At 43.0% G+C, this 17085-nt stretch overlaps 1 protein-coding gene across 1 annotated transcript in view; it reads right to left on the bottom strand.

Moving 5' to 3' along the window:
- Window positions 1-17085, bottom strand: part of LOC139063609 (oocyte zinc finger protein XlCOF6-like) — a 158721-nt gene that overhangs the window by 101899 nt on the left and 39737 nt on the right. The window lies entirely within an intron of this gene.

Here is a 17085-nt window from a genome sequence, read left to right as displayed (position 1 = left end):
GGAGGCATCCTGACCAGATGCCCAAACCACCTCAACTGGCTCCTTTCGATCCGGAGGAGCAGCGGTTCTACTCCGAGTCCCTCCCGAATGTCCGAGCTCCTCACCCTATCTCTAAGGCTGAGCCCGGCCACCCTACGAAGGAAACTCATTTCGGCCGCTTGTATCCGCGATCTCGTTCTTTCGGTCATTACCCAAAGCTCATGACCATAGGTGAGGATTGGGACGTAGATCGACCGGTAAATCGAGAGCCTGGCTTTCTGGCTCAGCTCCCTCTTCCCCACGACAGATCGGCTCAGCGTCCGCATCACTGCAGACGCCGAACCAATCCGCCTGTTGATCTCCCGATCCCTCCTACCCTCACTCGTGAACAAGACCCCGAGATACTTAAACTCCTCCACTTGAGGTAGGACCTCTCCCCCGACCCGGAGGTGGCAAGCCACCCTTTTCCGGTCGAGAACCATGGTCTCAGATTTGGAGGTGCTGATCCTCATCCCAGCCGCTTCACATTCGGCCGCGAACCTACCCAGCAAGAGCTGAAGGTCAGAGCTGGATAAAGCTAGGAGGACCACATCATCCGCAAAAAGCAGAGACGAGATTCTCCTGCCACCAAACTCGACACACTCCACACCACGGCTGCGTCTAGAAATTCTGTCCATAAAAGTGATGAACAGAACCGGTGACAAAGGGCAGCCCTGGCGGAGTCCAACCCTCACTGGGAACAGGTCCAACTTACTACCGGCTATGCGGACCAAACTCACGCTCCTCTGGTAAAGGGACTGAATGGCCCTTAACAGAAAGCCACCCACCCCATACTCCTGGAGCGTCCCCCACAGGGTGCCCCTGGGGACACGGTCATAAGCCTTCTCCAAATCCACAAAGCACATGTGGATTGGTTGGGCAAACTCCCATGCCCCCTCCATCACCCTTGCAAGGGTATAGAGCTGGTCCACAGTTCCACGGCCAGGACGAAAACCACATTGCTCCTCCTCTATCTGAGATTCAACTATCGATCGGACCCTCCTCTCCAGTACCTTGGAGTAGACCTTTCCAGGGAGGCTGAGGAGTGTGATCCCCCTATAGTTGGAACACACCCTCAGGTCACCCTTCTTAAAGATGGGGACCACCACCCCGGTCTGCCACTCCCTAGGAACTGCCCCCGATGACCACGCAATGTTGTAGAGACGTGTCAACCATGACAGCCCTACAACATCCATAGCCTTGAGATACCCAGGACGAACCTCATCCGCCCCCGGGGCTCCGCCGCTGTGTAGTTGTTTGACTACCTCAGCAACTTCTGCCCCCGAGATCGGACAGTCCATCCCCAGGCCTCCCAGCTCTGGTTCCTCCTCGGAATGCGCATTGGTGGGATTGAGGAGCTCCTCAAAGTATTCCTTCCACCGTCCGACTATAGCCTCAGTTGACGTCAGCAGCTCCCCATCCCCACTGTAGACAGTGTGAGCGAGTTGCTGCCTTCCTCTCCTGAGGCGCCGGACAGTTTGCCAGAACCTCTTTGGAGCCGATCGATAGTCTTTCTCCATGGCCTCACCAAACTCCTCCCACGCCCGAGATTTTGCCTCGGCAACTGCCACTGCTGCACCCCGCTTGGCTATCCGGTACCTGTCTGCTGCCTCCGGAGACCCACAGACCAGCCACGCCCTGTAGGCCTCCTTCTTCAGCCTGACGGCTCCCCGAACCTCTGGTGTCCACCAGCGGGTACGGGGGTTGCCACCACGACTGGCACCGGCCACCTTACGACCACAGCTAGCAACAGCCGCCTCGACAATCGCAGAGTGGAACAAGGTCCACTCGGACTCAATGTCCCCCACTGCTCTCGGGACGTGGTCAAAGCTCTGCCGGAGGTGGGAGTTGAAGACCGTCTTGACAGGTTCTTCTGCCAGGCGTTCCCAGCAGACCCTCACTATGCGTTTGGGTCTGCCAGGTCTACGCGGCATGTTCCCTTGCCATCTGATCCAACTCACCACCAGGTGGTGATCAGTTGACAGCTCCGCCCCTCTCTTCACTCGGGTGTCCAAAACATACGGCCGCAGGTCAGATGATACGACTACAAAATCTATCATCGACCTGTGACCTAGGCTGCCCTGGTACCAGGTGTACCGGTGGGCATCCTTATGTTCGAACATGGTGTTCGTTATGGCCAAACTGCGGCTTGCACAGAAGTCCAATAACAAAACACCGCTCGAGTTCAGATTAGGTGGGCCGTTCCTCCCAATCACACCCCTCCAGGTCAAGCTGTCATTGCCCACGTGAGCATTGAAGTCCCCCAGCAGGACAATGGAGTCCCCTGATGGAGCACTATCTAGCACTCGTCCCAGGGACTCCAAAAAGGGTGGGTACTCTGAACTGATATTTGGCCCATAAGCACAAACAACAGTCAGGACCCGTTCCCCGACCCGAAGGCGCAAGGAAGCTACCCTCTTGTCCCCCGGGGTAAACCCCAACACACAGGCAGAGAGTCTCGGGGCTGACAAAAAGCCAACCCCAGCCCTCCGCCTCTCACCCGGAGCAACTCCAGCAAAGTAGAGTGTCCAACCCCTCTCCAGGTCTCGGGTTCCAGAACCAATGCAATGTGTCGAGGTGAGTCCGACTATATCTAGCCGGTACCGCTCAACCTCTGCCACAAGCTCCGGCTCCTTCCCCGCCAGCGAGGTGACGTTCCATGTCCCAAAAACTAGTTTTCTTGTCCGGGGATTGGACCGCCAAGGCTCCCGCCTTGGTCTGCCACCCGATTCGCATTGCACCGGACCCTTCATGTTCCTCCTGCGGGTGGTGGGTCCACAGTTGGACGAGCCCATGTATCCGGTTCGGGCTGGGCCCGGCCGGGCCCCATGGGCGAAAGCCCGGCCACCAGGCGCTCGCTCACGGGCCCCAACCCCAGGCCTGGCTCCAGGGTGGGACCCCAGTAACCCTCCGGGCCGGGTACTCCGACTCTTCGTTTTAACCGCCATGAAAGATCCTTCGAACCGTTCTTTGTCTCACCCTTCACCTAAGACCAATTTGTCATGGGAGACCCTACCAGGGGCACTAAGTGCCCCAGACAACATAGCTCCTAGGATCATTAGGGCACTCAAACTCCTCCACCACGATAAGGTGACGGTTCAAGGAGGAGCAGCCCTTACAGAGCGATCATCGAAACCCTGCTGAACTTTTCTGAAGCGTGTTTGAAATCTCAATTCAGCGCGGGATTGTTCTTCAAAGACACCGCAGGTGCGCACGATTCCACTGTTGTGATTAACGGTCCCAATTCAGGCCTTAATCAACGAGCGACTTTTACAGAAAACTCCAGAGAAGTGGATCTGATAGGACCCCTGCATTCTGATATATTTTTCTGTGAAAGACTTCTTTTAAATTCTGTCGATCTCAGAATTAAACTGACACGCGCGTGTGATACTTTTTGCCTGATGGGGGCGCGTGATTCCACCTACAAGCTGAAACTGCTGGGTGCATCGCTTTTTGTGAAGAAAGTTAATATTTCACCCGCCGTACGTTTGGGTCACGAGTCTGCTTTACTAAAAGCAAACGCCATGTATCCGCTCTCACGCGTGACCGTCAAAACTTATTCCATTCCACAAAATTCGAGGATATGTAATCTGGAGAACCTCTTTCTCGGCGCCATTCCTAAATATATCGTCTTGGGATTGGTGGATCACGAAGCTTACACAGGACGTAGAGACCTTTCGCCGTTTAATTTTCGCCACATGAATGTGGAATATCTGGCGTTGTCCAGAGACGGAAAACAGATTCCTTCGAAAGCCTTTCAACCTACTTTTTACCAGGGAACATCGGTCAGAGAATTTTATAATCTCTTTACAGCCACTTCAAGACAATTGAAAGATTTGCCTCTATCGATTAATAGGTTGGAATATCAACAGGGGTATACACTCTTTGCCTTTAATCTGAACACAGCGGATGACTCGGAGGCGCTTTCAACCGTTTCCACCGGCAACCTGAGGATGGAGATGCGCTTTGGGGAACCTCTGAGAGCCACGGCTACACTCATTGTGTATGCGTGTTACGACTCCATTCTGGAGATAAACTCAAAGAGAGAGGTATTGGTGGATTATTATTAATGGATAATCACGAATTGGACGGCATATTATCGAACCTGCTGGGAGATTATTTTGGTGGCGTGTACGCGTCTGATCAGCTGTCTACCGTCCCAAAAAACATTCGACTACCGGCCTACTTTGTGGTAAACACTCATCCTGTCCATTTACCCGGTGAACACTGGTTGGCGCTAGCTGTGGAACAAAATGGCCTCGGGACATTTTTTGACTCTTACGGTCTATCGCCTGAATTTAAATATTACCCTGAAAACATCCTGAATTTTCTAACAGAACGTTGTTCAAGAATACAATATTAGGATCGTCAGCTACAGAGTTTTGCATCCGACCGTTGTGGCCAGCATTGTGTTTTTTTCCTGTGTCATAAGGCTTGTGGACTTTCTCTGAAACAAATTCTGTCTAAATATCATAAAAATGTAGATAAAAATGATGCTATGGTTTATCATTTTGTTAAAAAATTTTCAAATTGCATCAAACGTCATGATGTATACTTTCACACAGGTGAATTGTACTCTTGAAATGTTTAAAGAATGTCACGGACTGTGAAATTTGTTTTGAATAAAGTTTTATTGAACAAACAAGAGAGTTAAGGTGTAAAGCTGATCCATTTCTTCAAAGTGGGGACATCGCTCCAGCTTGGTGATAAAATGATATTTCTCCTCGGTTTTTTCTTTTTTTTCTTCAAAACACCGTCTTCAGAATCCGGAAGCACAACCCCTCCGTTCCTGAGTTGCGTAATCTGACGTTTCGCTAGCGGATTGGACACGATAGATAAGGGTACATTTTTTTCTACTAGAGTTTTTAGGAAAGGAGTCCAACCCGTCGGTTCTGATTGTGGATGTTTTTTTAACGGGTTGCTGATGCTTTTAATCAAGTCAAGGATGTGTGATCCTTTCTGCACATCGCCTTTATATTTAAATTCCCCCGTCGGAGTCCAGTTTAATCGTGTCATTTTCAGCAAGTACTCGGCGTTTTTTCTTCCGCGTACAGGAAGATTCTGTAGCGTTTCATTAATGAGTGTGTCAGCTGCTGTTTCTACAGCTGACGTAGGCTCAGCCGTCACAGTGGGCGGTTCAGTGGGAGGTGCACTTTCGTGTAAACCACCTCTCAACAACTTTAAATAACGCTGTAGCAGCGCATTGTATTTTTTAATTTTCTCATACGGCGTTAAACCCGTCTCCTGCATAATTAATTTCATTTCAGAGTCAAGATTCTCTTCAGCCACGTCCCGTATCGTAGGTTTAACAAGCTGACGTAATTGTTGGGGGGTCACCATAAACATTTTTTGAGAAGCCATCGTTTATTTCCTTATTAACCCACCTATCAGTTCCCCGATCAGAGGCGCTGTGGCAGCTAGTAGTATGGGTAGAAATCCGCCTTTCTGGCCGACTAAAAGCTTCTTTTTTTTTAAAAGGCTAGTTTTGTTATGAGTCAACTGTCTGAGCAATTCTTTGCTTCTAGACAACTTTTGAAATTGATGCGGCGACAGACGTATATTTCCTTTGATCACGTTTAAAGCTATCTCGCACAAAGCCTTGAGAACGTCCTCGGAGCACCCTTTTAAAAACTCCTGACGTTGGCGAGGCTTCATACGTGACAAAGCACGTAGAATCTTGGCGTTGCGTTTTATCTGGGCTGACATGGCTCTGTTTTAGACAAATACACCGCAGTGAGCTGATCCGGAAGTAAACCCGTACGAAGACGGAAAGATTCTGGCGTTTCCGCTTTTAAATCCACAATTAAATAACCGTACGGTTCTGACGTAGCGTCTTGAAAACTCTCCACAAAATATCTTTTTTGGGTAGGATATATTTGATTTGCTAAAACATTGATTTGCAATTTATCTCGAGGGTTTTTAAACAAAATCAAATAATTGGTGTTTAAGCTGATGGAACGACTATGTTTTCCTTGATGAAAAACATTTTGAGTGATTAAAATGACGCTCATATTTCTGTGATGTCTCAGCTGGGTAAATAATTTTAGCACCCCAGGATGGCTGAACGTTTGAGACATCATGTCATCCAAGATCACCAAGTGGTTTTGACCCGATGGAAATAATTCATCATCCTCGAATGAAAGCGGGAGACCTTGAATGAATCTAATACTTTTATTACAAAGATCATCATACATAGGTTGATAAGATGTAAAAAACCACACGATGTTTTTTGGCATTTCAGTTAAACATTGTGTTGGTCTTTCTTCTGTTAGACCAAGCACAGGTACGGAGAAGATGGAGTTAAACACCTTTTGAGTTGGCAGAATGTGGAGTCAAATGATCAGAAGTCCAGCCACTGTTTTCACCGCTCATGGGGGGAGAGCCTTTGCAACATACAGCAGGTCCCGCGATCTGCTCCTGTCAGTTGCTTCGGACAGACTCTCGCCGTTCTGCTGAAACGGCTGATTTTTATTGAAAAGCACAGGAATGTAACATACGCAGTTTGCCATACACACACGTAATTCTGCCATCTGCACCTGCAGACGCACGTCAGCTAATAGCCTTGTTAATGAAAGACCAATTCATCCCAAGGACATGCAACCTTGAGATGACCAGGACACATCCTGCAACATCCTTTGCTAACAAAGACAGTTGTTCTTGTATTGAGGAAATGAAGGAAGGAACACTTTCACTCCCTTATGCAGCTGTTCAGCTTGAGCAGAAAAGGCACAGAGAGGTTTTCGATATTATAACAAGATTCCATGAAAAGGCATATAATAATGTATTTATGATAATATATAAGGAGCATAAGTGAGAGATACATATTTGTTCATATAAAAGAGCTTATAATAATATATGAAAGAGCTTATATGAGAGATATATATTTTCAATCCCCCTTTTGAACTCTTTTAAGAGTTCAACAAAGATTAGATCAATAAATGGTAAAAATAAATTAAAAACACCAAATACCACTACAAAGAACCCATCTCAAAACACAGGATAAAGTTCCAGAATGATACATCAGCTCTAACATGTAATGATCTAGAAATTAAAAAAAAATAAACAGATGAATGCACAGCTGTGACTATGAGAAACTGTGGAACAATACATGAAACATGACTTTAGCATTAACTGAACATATCACGTCATGAACATATCGCATGCACACCCGTATGAGGGCGAAAAACCCTAATTATCGTACGTTAATAGGGAAAATTCCCCCATGTCCTCCCATTTTGGGACGAACACCTTTTGGCACAGAGTGGGCATGCCTAGCTTGAGGACAAATATCCACATCAATGGTCAAAAGAAAAACAACAAAAACAACAAAAGCACATGAAGATAAACAGGTGACATATATGATGAATAATGAACAATTAGCTTTAGCGAAGACATAATGAAACAGTAATAAATCCGGTTGAAGATTTCATTTAAAAGAATAAAACGGAAAAACAAGTTCAGCATCCACGTCGTCGTTGGGGTCTTTTGCTTGAGGAGGGCTTTATGTGGGCAAGTGTCCTTTATTAGTCAGCAAAGCAAAGGCAGAAGTCCTTGGCCCAGTCCTCCCTTTGTTCATCTGCACACAGCGTGGTGGTGCCGACGCCATCCTCCCCACGGCGAGCAAAACGCAACATGTCAACAAGAAAAACTTGAATTAGCACGCCAATTGCCTATAAACCTATTACCACAAAAAAATTCCTAAATATTAGACCCATAGACAAAGCACCCAGCCCCACATTCAGACCCCCTATCTAACCAAGCTACTTATCCTAAATTAAAGAGCTAGTTCGCCATTACGGCACGCAATGATTTACTCAAGCATTTATGGGTTAATGGTACAAGCAAAACTCACCTGATTGTCCTGATAACCAGGAGTAATGTAAATGGCCGCTCGGTAAAACGACCAGAAATAAGTCTTTAAAACCATATTAAAAGTCATCCAGCCCATTTGACCTAAACTCAGCCAGAACCACCTATTCTGTTCCTCAACCTTCGAAACCACATTCAAAACCCTTCATGCAACATCCACACACTCACAAAATGAACTCATGCTATCCCATAACAGTAACAAAACACTAGTCAAAACATGACATCCAGCACCCACCAGAAGACCTGCCTCACCTGAAATAGAGTGGTAACAGTCATGGTTATGTTATCACATTGATAAGTCAGATAATTTTGACACAAATGGGAACAAAATGTTGTGAAACCTAAGATTATATGGTAAACTCACACGTTGAGTCGCCTATCATCCGTAGTTCTGAATCCCCAGCATACGAGGAAATAATCTACAGCATTACGATCTATAACTTTGTCATTAACGTTCTCTAAGCACTATCCGGAAACATGTTAGTTCTGGGCTCATTATTGGCAGTTTACCAGGAATACACACATGCTATATTCTGTTAGGATTTTTTTTATAATCTCAGATCTGTCCGGCCCTTCTGGCCCACACAACGGTGTTACATACATTTTAAAACTATGACCCCATTTGCAGTAACCTCCCTTGGACAATTAAAACAATACTAGCACTAACCAGGAACTAGTTTAAATTTGTAAAACTGGAACAAAAGTAAACAAACATCAGCTAAGTAACACAGGCATTGTATGGTTATTCTGCTAGTAAAGTCCTGTCATCTGCAGGTGTGACTGTAATGGTGTGAATGCAGTATGGAAACCAGTCTAGGGTGTAGAGTAGTTGCATTTTACTCATCTTTCCATTGTGAACAATTCCTCTATTGGTGTTGCGGTCGTCAGAAGGCCTATAAAACGATGATACATTGCGGTGATATCTTTTCCTTTTTTGTCATTGGTTATCCTCTTCACCTCCTCCAGCAAAAACCCCATTGTAATTTATCAGGGACGGTTCCTAGCAGCATTCAAGACAAGAATCGTCATAAGACTCAGCAAACTTCTTATGTTAGTCAATCTAGTCCCAGTAAGATGAGAAGCAACACTGTCCTTTAGTCCTCGTCTCAGGTATCGACGTGAGTTCATGAAAGTCCAATCTTCATCTTTTTCCATCCTCTCCCTTGGTCACCATGCAACACCAGGAAGACTCGCACTCCGGCCGGACCAGACGTCCCCCAAACCGATCGCCTAGGGATTAAAGGTTATGCACAAAAATGTCCTAACTCTTACTGACCCTAGCCTCTGATACCTTCAACATCAGACACATACAGTTACAAACAGCAAGCGCAATTAAAGGTACAGTGACATCACGACATGGACACACCCGGACACACAAACACATACACATGCACATACACAGAGAGAAAGAGAGAGTAAGAATGTGTGTGGGAGAAAGAAATGAGTGGGGTCCATTCTGCCACCAGCATCTCCACCTATGTCACAGAGAAAAAATTACAAAGAAATTAAAACATAAAGTAAATGACAATAATTCAATGGGTATAAATGATTTAACTAGAATACCCAACCATGCATGGGTTTTATAACAGTTCCAGCAACACTGGAGATGATGCCTTGTACAAGGAATTCTTAAGATGTCCTTCATCAATTAGAGGTTATAGCCAAATTGTTTCAGGATCCTGAAGTTGAATTGGTCAATTTACTCAGAATAGCCCAATGGCTTTGTTGATGTTTCTCAAGGCTCGGCCACGCCCATATAGATAAATAAACAAACAAACAAGACAAACACAGTCAAACACACGGTCCATACACGTCTCTGTGCCCTCACACACCAAGCAAATGTCAGACTGAAGCAAAAGTGTGAAAACACTTAACCTAACGCTAAATCAGTGGAAAGAAAAAATAAGACCTAAAGCATGTGATCAAATTAATCCAACAACACTTCCCATAACTACTGTTCTAAACTCACGTTGCGGTGTGATCTCTCCAATTAGAAATTAGGACAACCACTTTACTATCAATTCCACAAAATAGTTTCAGGTTTTCCAATGTCCCTTACCTAAACTACCTGTCTTTCTTACCTTCTTTCTTTCTTTCTTTTTCCTTTAAGAACACTACTCGCACAAGAGATCCCAAGAATTAATTCACTACTTAAGGTTAATTCATAAATAACGAGACTGCAGTTACAGGTTTGTTTGTGCACAGTATTGGTAATCAGCAGTTTTTCCTTATCTCCTCATCTAGAAGTGTGTTTCTGTGCTACTTCTCCATCTATAACACAAATTAGTATCATCCTTAAAGCGTCTGAAATTAAGCTGCATTGCTAAATCAATAACGTGATTTGTGCTAAGAAATACTCCCCTACCCTCTTCCTTTTTCCAGTGGCACTGACTCTACGACAGATTTAGATCAGTTTAACGTTTTATTACTATTACGTTTCGTTTAATTAATTTAGCTTTTTCTCTCTTATTTTTATTTATTTATTTATGTTATTTACTTATTTATCATGCCATCCTGTGATGATAAACTTAAAGAATTTTTAGCCAATTGTCGTCAAAAAGACCAATTAAAAATGTTATGTTAAAGATTTCACAAGATAAAAAATGTGAACATAATTTTTATCGAATGAGAGGTACAATTATTCAATATTTTGTAACATTATTTTCTACCATACTATTGTCTCGGATGAGATGTTCCATGAATCATTTAGTCAGCTGAATGCCAAATTATTCATTTAATTGTTATTTTTATGCAATGAATGGAATGGGATGGAACTGTTCAAAAATTTGCGCATGTTTGCTCGAAGGAGAAAACTGTTGAAGCCTAAAGCGTTCTCCTAGACTTATAAATAGACACCATTTCCTTAACTAATGAAAATAAGTGATAACGCTGATGTATTCCGTTTTGAAAAGAAAGTGAGGCTTTACTGCATGTCCGCTGCAGCTGAGTATCCTAAGACAATAAAGATTATGTTGACGTCCAATGGTGAGTTGGGCTGAAATCCAGGTTACTAATCCTATTATTTATTTATTTATTGTTATTATTATTATCTTGTTTTTTTTTTAGGTTAACTTTCTCAGTTAACTATGTTCTACAGTAGTTTAGTAAATTTTCCACAGTTCTGACATTTCATCAATTCAACTGGTTGTTGCCAAAAAGCCTTGTTCATTACCTGACTGCAGCAAGCACTCTTTTACTGGGTGTAACCATAGGAAACAGTCTCTTTTGAGCCTCTCTTTGTAAGTCCAGGATGACCACCGTCATTGATTGAAGTTCACATGTTAGCACACATGCTCCTCCCCTTTTGTACTTTGTTTCATCAGCAGCAGGGCAAATAAGTTTCTGCCTCTTTGTCCATCTTGTAGTGCTCCCCCGTCTTGATGTTATAAGTCACAGCTTTTGGGGAGGGCTTCCAGGTTCTCTTTGTATAGAAGTCAGACCCAAACATTCTTTGCAGCTGGTTGTGACAGGCCCACCCAGTAAAGTTCATGCCCGCCACAATGCACAGCAAACGTTTCCCTTAAATATGTTGATTGGGTTGAAATGACAGAACTTTCTCTTTTACAAATCAAAATCAACGATGGTTTCTAATAATTAGTCGACTTTATTGACTCAAAGGTAAATCTGAACTACTTCCTATGCACAATTTGTTCTGAATCATCAAATCAGTTCTACACAGGTTTTAAACATTAGGCACAATCTATCCCAAATGCAAGATCCCTCCTTTCATTTTTTATTTATCTATTTTATTTTGGGAAAATAACTACCAGTTTTAACTCAAAACAGCCTGGTACAGTTTCTAGCCAGGTTACAGGAAATAATACTTAGTTTATCTGTTTTTTCATTATTCAGCGTCTCAAAATCCAGCCATTAACGTTAATGGTTCTTAAAGTTGAGGCAAGGCAATTATTGGATTTTGTTTTATAGCAAGATTTAATAAATATTTTATTTCCTGACTGATTATTTGTTAATTTTATGGTTTTCATAAAGATGATCCTGAGAGGTTCAGAGCTGCTTTTCGCAGCACCCTGTGCTATTTTTAGACTACGGGATTCTTGTGTGTAAAAGTGGGTGGAGTCAGGTCCCCAGGCTGAAACTCCAGTCATTCTCACTAGATCTGTCCGAGAGGAAGGATCTCCTGAATACCCTAACCAGAAGCCTTAAGGTACGTCCAAAACACCGAAAAATATCCTTTCTAAAGTCACGAATAGCTTAAAACTGCATGTTACACAGAAAAACAGAGAGAGCGAGAGAGTCCAGCTGACTTCACGGCCCATAATCAGACAAAATACTTCCTTTATAACCACAACCATACAACTTTTGTATTTTAAAGGATTTTCTTGTCATCACACTAACGATAAATTCTTTTTCTATTGTTTCCACAGTCTCTTGAACTAAATAACCGTCTAGCAAAAACATGGACCGCACCCTGTTTCTCAAGCAGCTGCTCCCTCTATTAAAAACTGCGTCATTCAGGAGAAGATCCAGCGAAAGCAGCATTTACTTCTCATGCAAGAAGACACACATCCACTCATTCACAAGGCACAGACGACATTCTTTGTTTGTCACAGTCTTTTTTTTTTTTTTTTTTTTAAAGTAAGTCAGTCCGTCACTTATTTATTCTCTCTCTCTCTATATAATATTTTAAGCACAGAATTTAAGTAACACTGCACTGGTTATTTTCAGAATTTAATGCTTACTATGCTTTTAAGCAGGACTTATGTAACATTAGAGCAAATCCAATTGCAATTTTTTTGAGAGCGCTCTGAGAAATAGTTTATATATTTATTTTCTGCAGATCTGTTTCGATTTTACCGTTTAGCAGCTATCTGACTTTATGTATATGTATATCCATATATTTCTAAAATAAAGCTGTCATATACAACCTTACTTGCGTTTCTTATTGGCTTTTTCCCTTTTTATCTCCAGGCCACTTAACCCCCAGATCGGGGTCACTCACATGCTGCCCCGCACACAAATGATTATCACGCTTGTACACTACATATGTATATATATGTATACACATATACATACATACACACATACATATACATATGTTACTTTAAAAACCTTTTATTTATTAACTTATGGTGTTCTGTTCAAAGACTGATCAGAACAGGGTTGCAGAATTTGAATTTTGCGTAGCTCCAAACATTAATTTTAGCACTGCAGTGTAATTTACATATACGAGTTGCAACTTTTTAAAGCTCTTATTTATCTTATTTATTTATTTTCTGGTACCGCATCAGGCCTTCACACACACATCCAGCGCTGTACACACACACACGGAGCTCCCAGAACTCGGCTCTGCATTCTGCACTCTCCTAGTGCTGCACTTTCAATCCAGAGCCGTAAGCAGCCTCTTGCTGCGCCTCACACACACAGGCTGAACTCAGCTTACACACACAGTGAAGCTTGTCTACAGCTGTGCTTTTTGTACTTTTATCAGTTACTTGGTACCTTTAAAGGTCCAAAAATTTTGTTAGAATTTTAGGAGATCTCTTTTTACCTCCTAGGGCCCCAAACCCAACTTTTCTTGTCTCATAAAAGGTCCCAGACCTTGTACATTAGAACATTTTTCTCATTTCATACAAAAGGTCCTTGACCTTTAGAATTTAGGGAGCTCTCTCTCTAGCCTCCCAGGCCCTTAACCCAAACCAGGTTCTTGACCTGTACTTTAAAATTTAGGGAGCTCTCTTTAGCCTCCCAGGGCCTTAACCTGAACCAGGTCCTCGACCTGTGGACTTTTAGGGTTCCCACACCTATGGACTCCAGCCAAGCATTATATAACCTCGTTATATATTCTATTCGCTCGTCAGCAAATAGTGTGGTCAGCCACGACCTGGAAAACGGAACTTTAGGGCTCTTCTAATAACCCTGGGCCTCCATCCCTCTTCTGTACTATTTCCTTATCTCATTTATCATTAAACCATTGTAAAATCCTTATCTTATTTTACCATTAAACCATTACAAAAAATCTCTTATTACTTCTGCACTTGTCTCCACTTTCTTCTCCAACATTTATTTTAGGACCACAGCTACTATGATTCTGGACACAAAGGCTTTGGATAAATCCAATGAGCAGTTTTTAGAAATAAGGTTCTGCTCACCTTGTTTTCCACCGCGGTGTTCTGTGCCAAGATCGTTCACTGGGTCGGTTGGTCAAATTGTCCTCCAAAAACTCCTTTTTCTTCAAAAAGAAAAAATCCTGTTCGTGACGCCAAATTTGTTGGTCTTTCTTCTGTTAGACCAAGCACAGGTACGGAGAAGATGGAGTTAAACACCTTTTGAGTTGGCAGAATGTGGAGTCAAATGATCAGAAGTCCAGCCACTGTTTTCACCGCTCATGGGGGGAGAGCCTTTGCAACATACAGCAGATCCCGCGATCTGCTCCTGTCAGTTGCTTCGGACAGACTCTCGCCGTTCTGCTGAAACGGCTGATTTTTATTGAAAAGCACAGGAATGTAACATACGCAGTTTGCCATACACACACGTAATTCTGCCATCTGCACCTGCAGACGCACGTCAGCTAATAGCCTTGTTAATGAAAGACCAATTCATCCCAAGGACATGCAACCTTGAGATGACCAGGACACATCCTGCAACATCCTTTGCTAACAAAGACAGTTGTTCTTGTATTGAGGAAATGAAGGAAGGAACACTTTCACTCCCTTATGCAGCTGTTCAGCTTGAGCAGAAAAGGCACAGAGAGGTTTTCGATATTATAACAAGATTCCATGAAAAGGCATTGAAAATATATATCTCTCATATAAGCTCTTTCATATATTATTATAAGCTCTTTTATATGAACAAATATGTATCTCTCACTTATGCTCCTTATATATTATCATAAATACATTATTATATGCCTTTTCATGGAATCTTGTTATAATATCAAAACCTCTCTGTGCCTTTTCTGCTCAAGCTGAACAGCTGCATAAGGGAGTGAAAGCGTTCCTTCCTTCAGTTCCTCAATACAAGAACAACTGTCTTTGTTAGCAAAGGATGTTGCAGGATGTGTCCTGATCATCTCAAGGTTGCATGTCCTTGGGATGAATTGGTCTTTCATTAACAAGGCTATTAGCTGACGTGCGTCTGCAGGTGCAGATGGCAGAATTACGTGTGTGTATGGCAAACTGTGTATGTTACATTCCTGTGCTTGTCAATAAAAATCAGCCGTTTTCAGCAGAACGGCGAGAGTCTGTCCGAAGCAACTGACGGGAGCAGGTCGCGGGACCGGCTGTATGTTGCAAAGGCTCTCCCCCTCATGAGCGGTGAAACAGTGAATGGACTTCTGATCATTTGTCTCCACGTTCTGTCAACTTAAAAGGTGTTTAACTCCATCTTCTCCGTACCCGTGCTTGGTCTAACAGAAAGAAAGACCAACAGCATATAATAATGTATTTATGATAATATATAAGGAGCATAAGTGAGAGATACATATTTGTTCATATAAAAGAGCTTATAATAATATATGAAAGAGCTTATATGAGAGATATATATTTTCAATTGCATACAATTTTCCAAAATACTTTTTACAAAAAAGGTTTTTCCACAGCCTGATGGACCAGCAATTTGTACACTGAATGGAGATTTCAGTCTAGCGTCAAAATCAGTTTCCATTTTTAATACCCAAATGGTTCTGTACTGCCGTCAGCAAATAACCTCCGCTTATCAAAAATCACACGAAACCTTTTCACAAATGAAACATTCGAGAGAGTGAGGCCTTTTTTATCCCTCTTGACGATCTCCTGCCGAGTTTGCAAAAATCTCCCCCTTTCTCCAGCGATGTACCCCTCAACCAGCTGTGCCAAGCTGTCAAAATTGATGTGATCAGATGAAATGAATGACTGTGTGATACCCTTAGCCTTTATCACCACCTGCTGGCGGTCCCGGGTTTTGTAAGCATACGTTTTAGGACCAGCTGAAACAAAATCCATGATGGAATCGCCGTGCAGTTCATCGGTTAAATCCCCCAGCAGCGGTCCTGTTGGTAAAACACACTCATTCTCTTTGACAGAATAAATTATAGAATCTGTATCGTAATAAATGACGCGATTTCCCAGTTTGTTCAACGCATTTAATAATTTCAATCTGGCATAAGTTGTGGTGAAAGCGGCGATAAATATGTTGTTGCTTCTGCCAGGAGTCGTTAGGCATTTTTCTGTCAAACTGTGCTGCACCAGAACGGCTCCTGAAGTGACAAAGCTGAAGAATTTAACTTTGTATTTCCCTGAAAACAGAATGTCAAAAAATTCATCAGGTTTTTGAACAAATGTGGTTTGTACAAGATCATCTCTTTGGCCAAACTTTCCCCAGAGTGAATTGAGACATAATTTTGAAATGGCACGCTTAGCAGGATTGTGTTGAATCTTAGACTCATCTAATTGTATCCCCTGATGAAGTTGGTAGTCCTGAATGTATTTTCTTTTAGACTCATCGTCAATCAATCCTTCAGGAAAACCAGACGCTTGTTGTTTTTGCTTCAAAAACGTGTTAATGTAACCTGCAAACACGTCTTTACTGCTTTTCTCAAAATCCCAGACTTCAATCATTTTCACCAGACGGTAACCTGACTCCAAAGCGTAATTGAACTCTACACTCACCCAAACGCCCGTCAAAGCACGCTGAGACGCGCTTTGTGAACAAGAATCAGATTGATTGTTCATTTCAGCACATGTACGACATAGTGTAAAAACAAGTTTACCTTTGGATGTTTTAAAAGGCAGAACAGGGAAAAACAGTTTTCTGGGTGGCAAAACGACAGCTTTAATCAAGCCAAAATAGTGACTTGGATCTCTGAAATTTTTAACATGAATTTTGGGATGGCCTATGGGATAAGTCTGTGTGGCGTTTACATAAGGGTACAGACTCGTAAAATCCACATAGTGGATTTTTTCACCGCTCTGAGCCGAATGCCTCAGCCGAACCGGACAAGTTCTGCCTCCATACAGGGCTTCACGAGGTAAAAGAGGAGCTGGCGGGGGGTCAAATCTTGAGACAAACTGTTTCACGTCCGGATCAGTTTTTACCATCTCCTGCCAATCATGTTCCCAAATGACATTCATTTTTAATCAATGCACAGTTTCCAACGACTGAAGCTTTTCGACGGTTTTGTCATAAATTTCACCAAAAGTGATTTTTCTCAGAGGACTTATGGATGACTGTAGGAAACATTTTGGACAGCCGTGGAAAAAA

This window comes from Nothobranchius furzeri, chromosome 17 (genome assembly GCF_043380555.1).
Source record: "Nothobranchius furzeri strain GRZ-AD chromosome 17, NfurGRZ-RIMD1, whole genome shotgun sequence".
Lineage (NCBI taxonomy): Eukaryota > Metazoa > Chordata > Actinopteri > Cyprinodontiformes > Nothobranchiidae > Nothobranchius > Nothobranchius furzeri.
The sequence above is the reverse complement of the archived record's forward strand: the minus strand, read 5'-3'. Positions and strand labels throughout refer to the sequence as shown.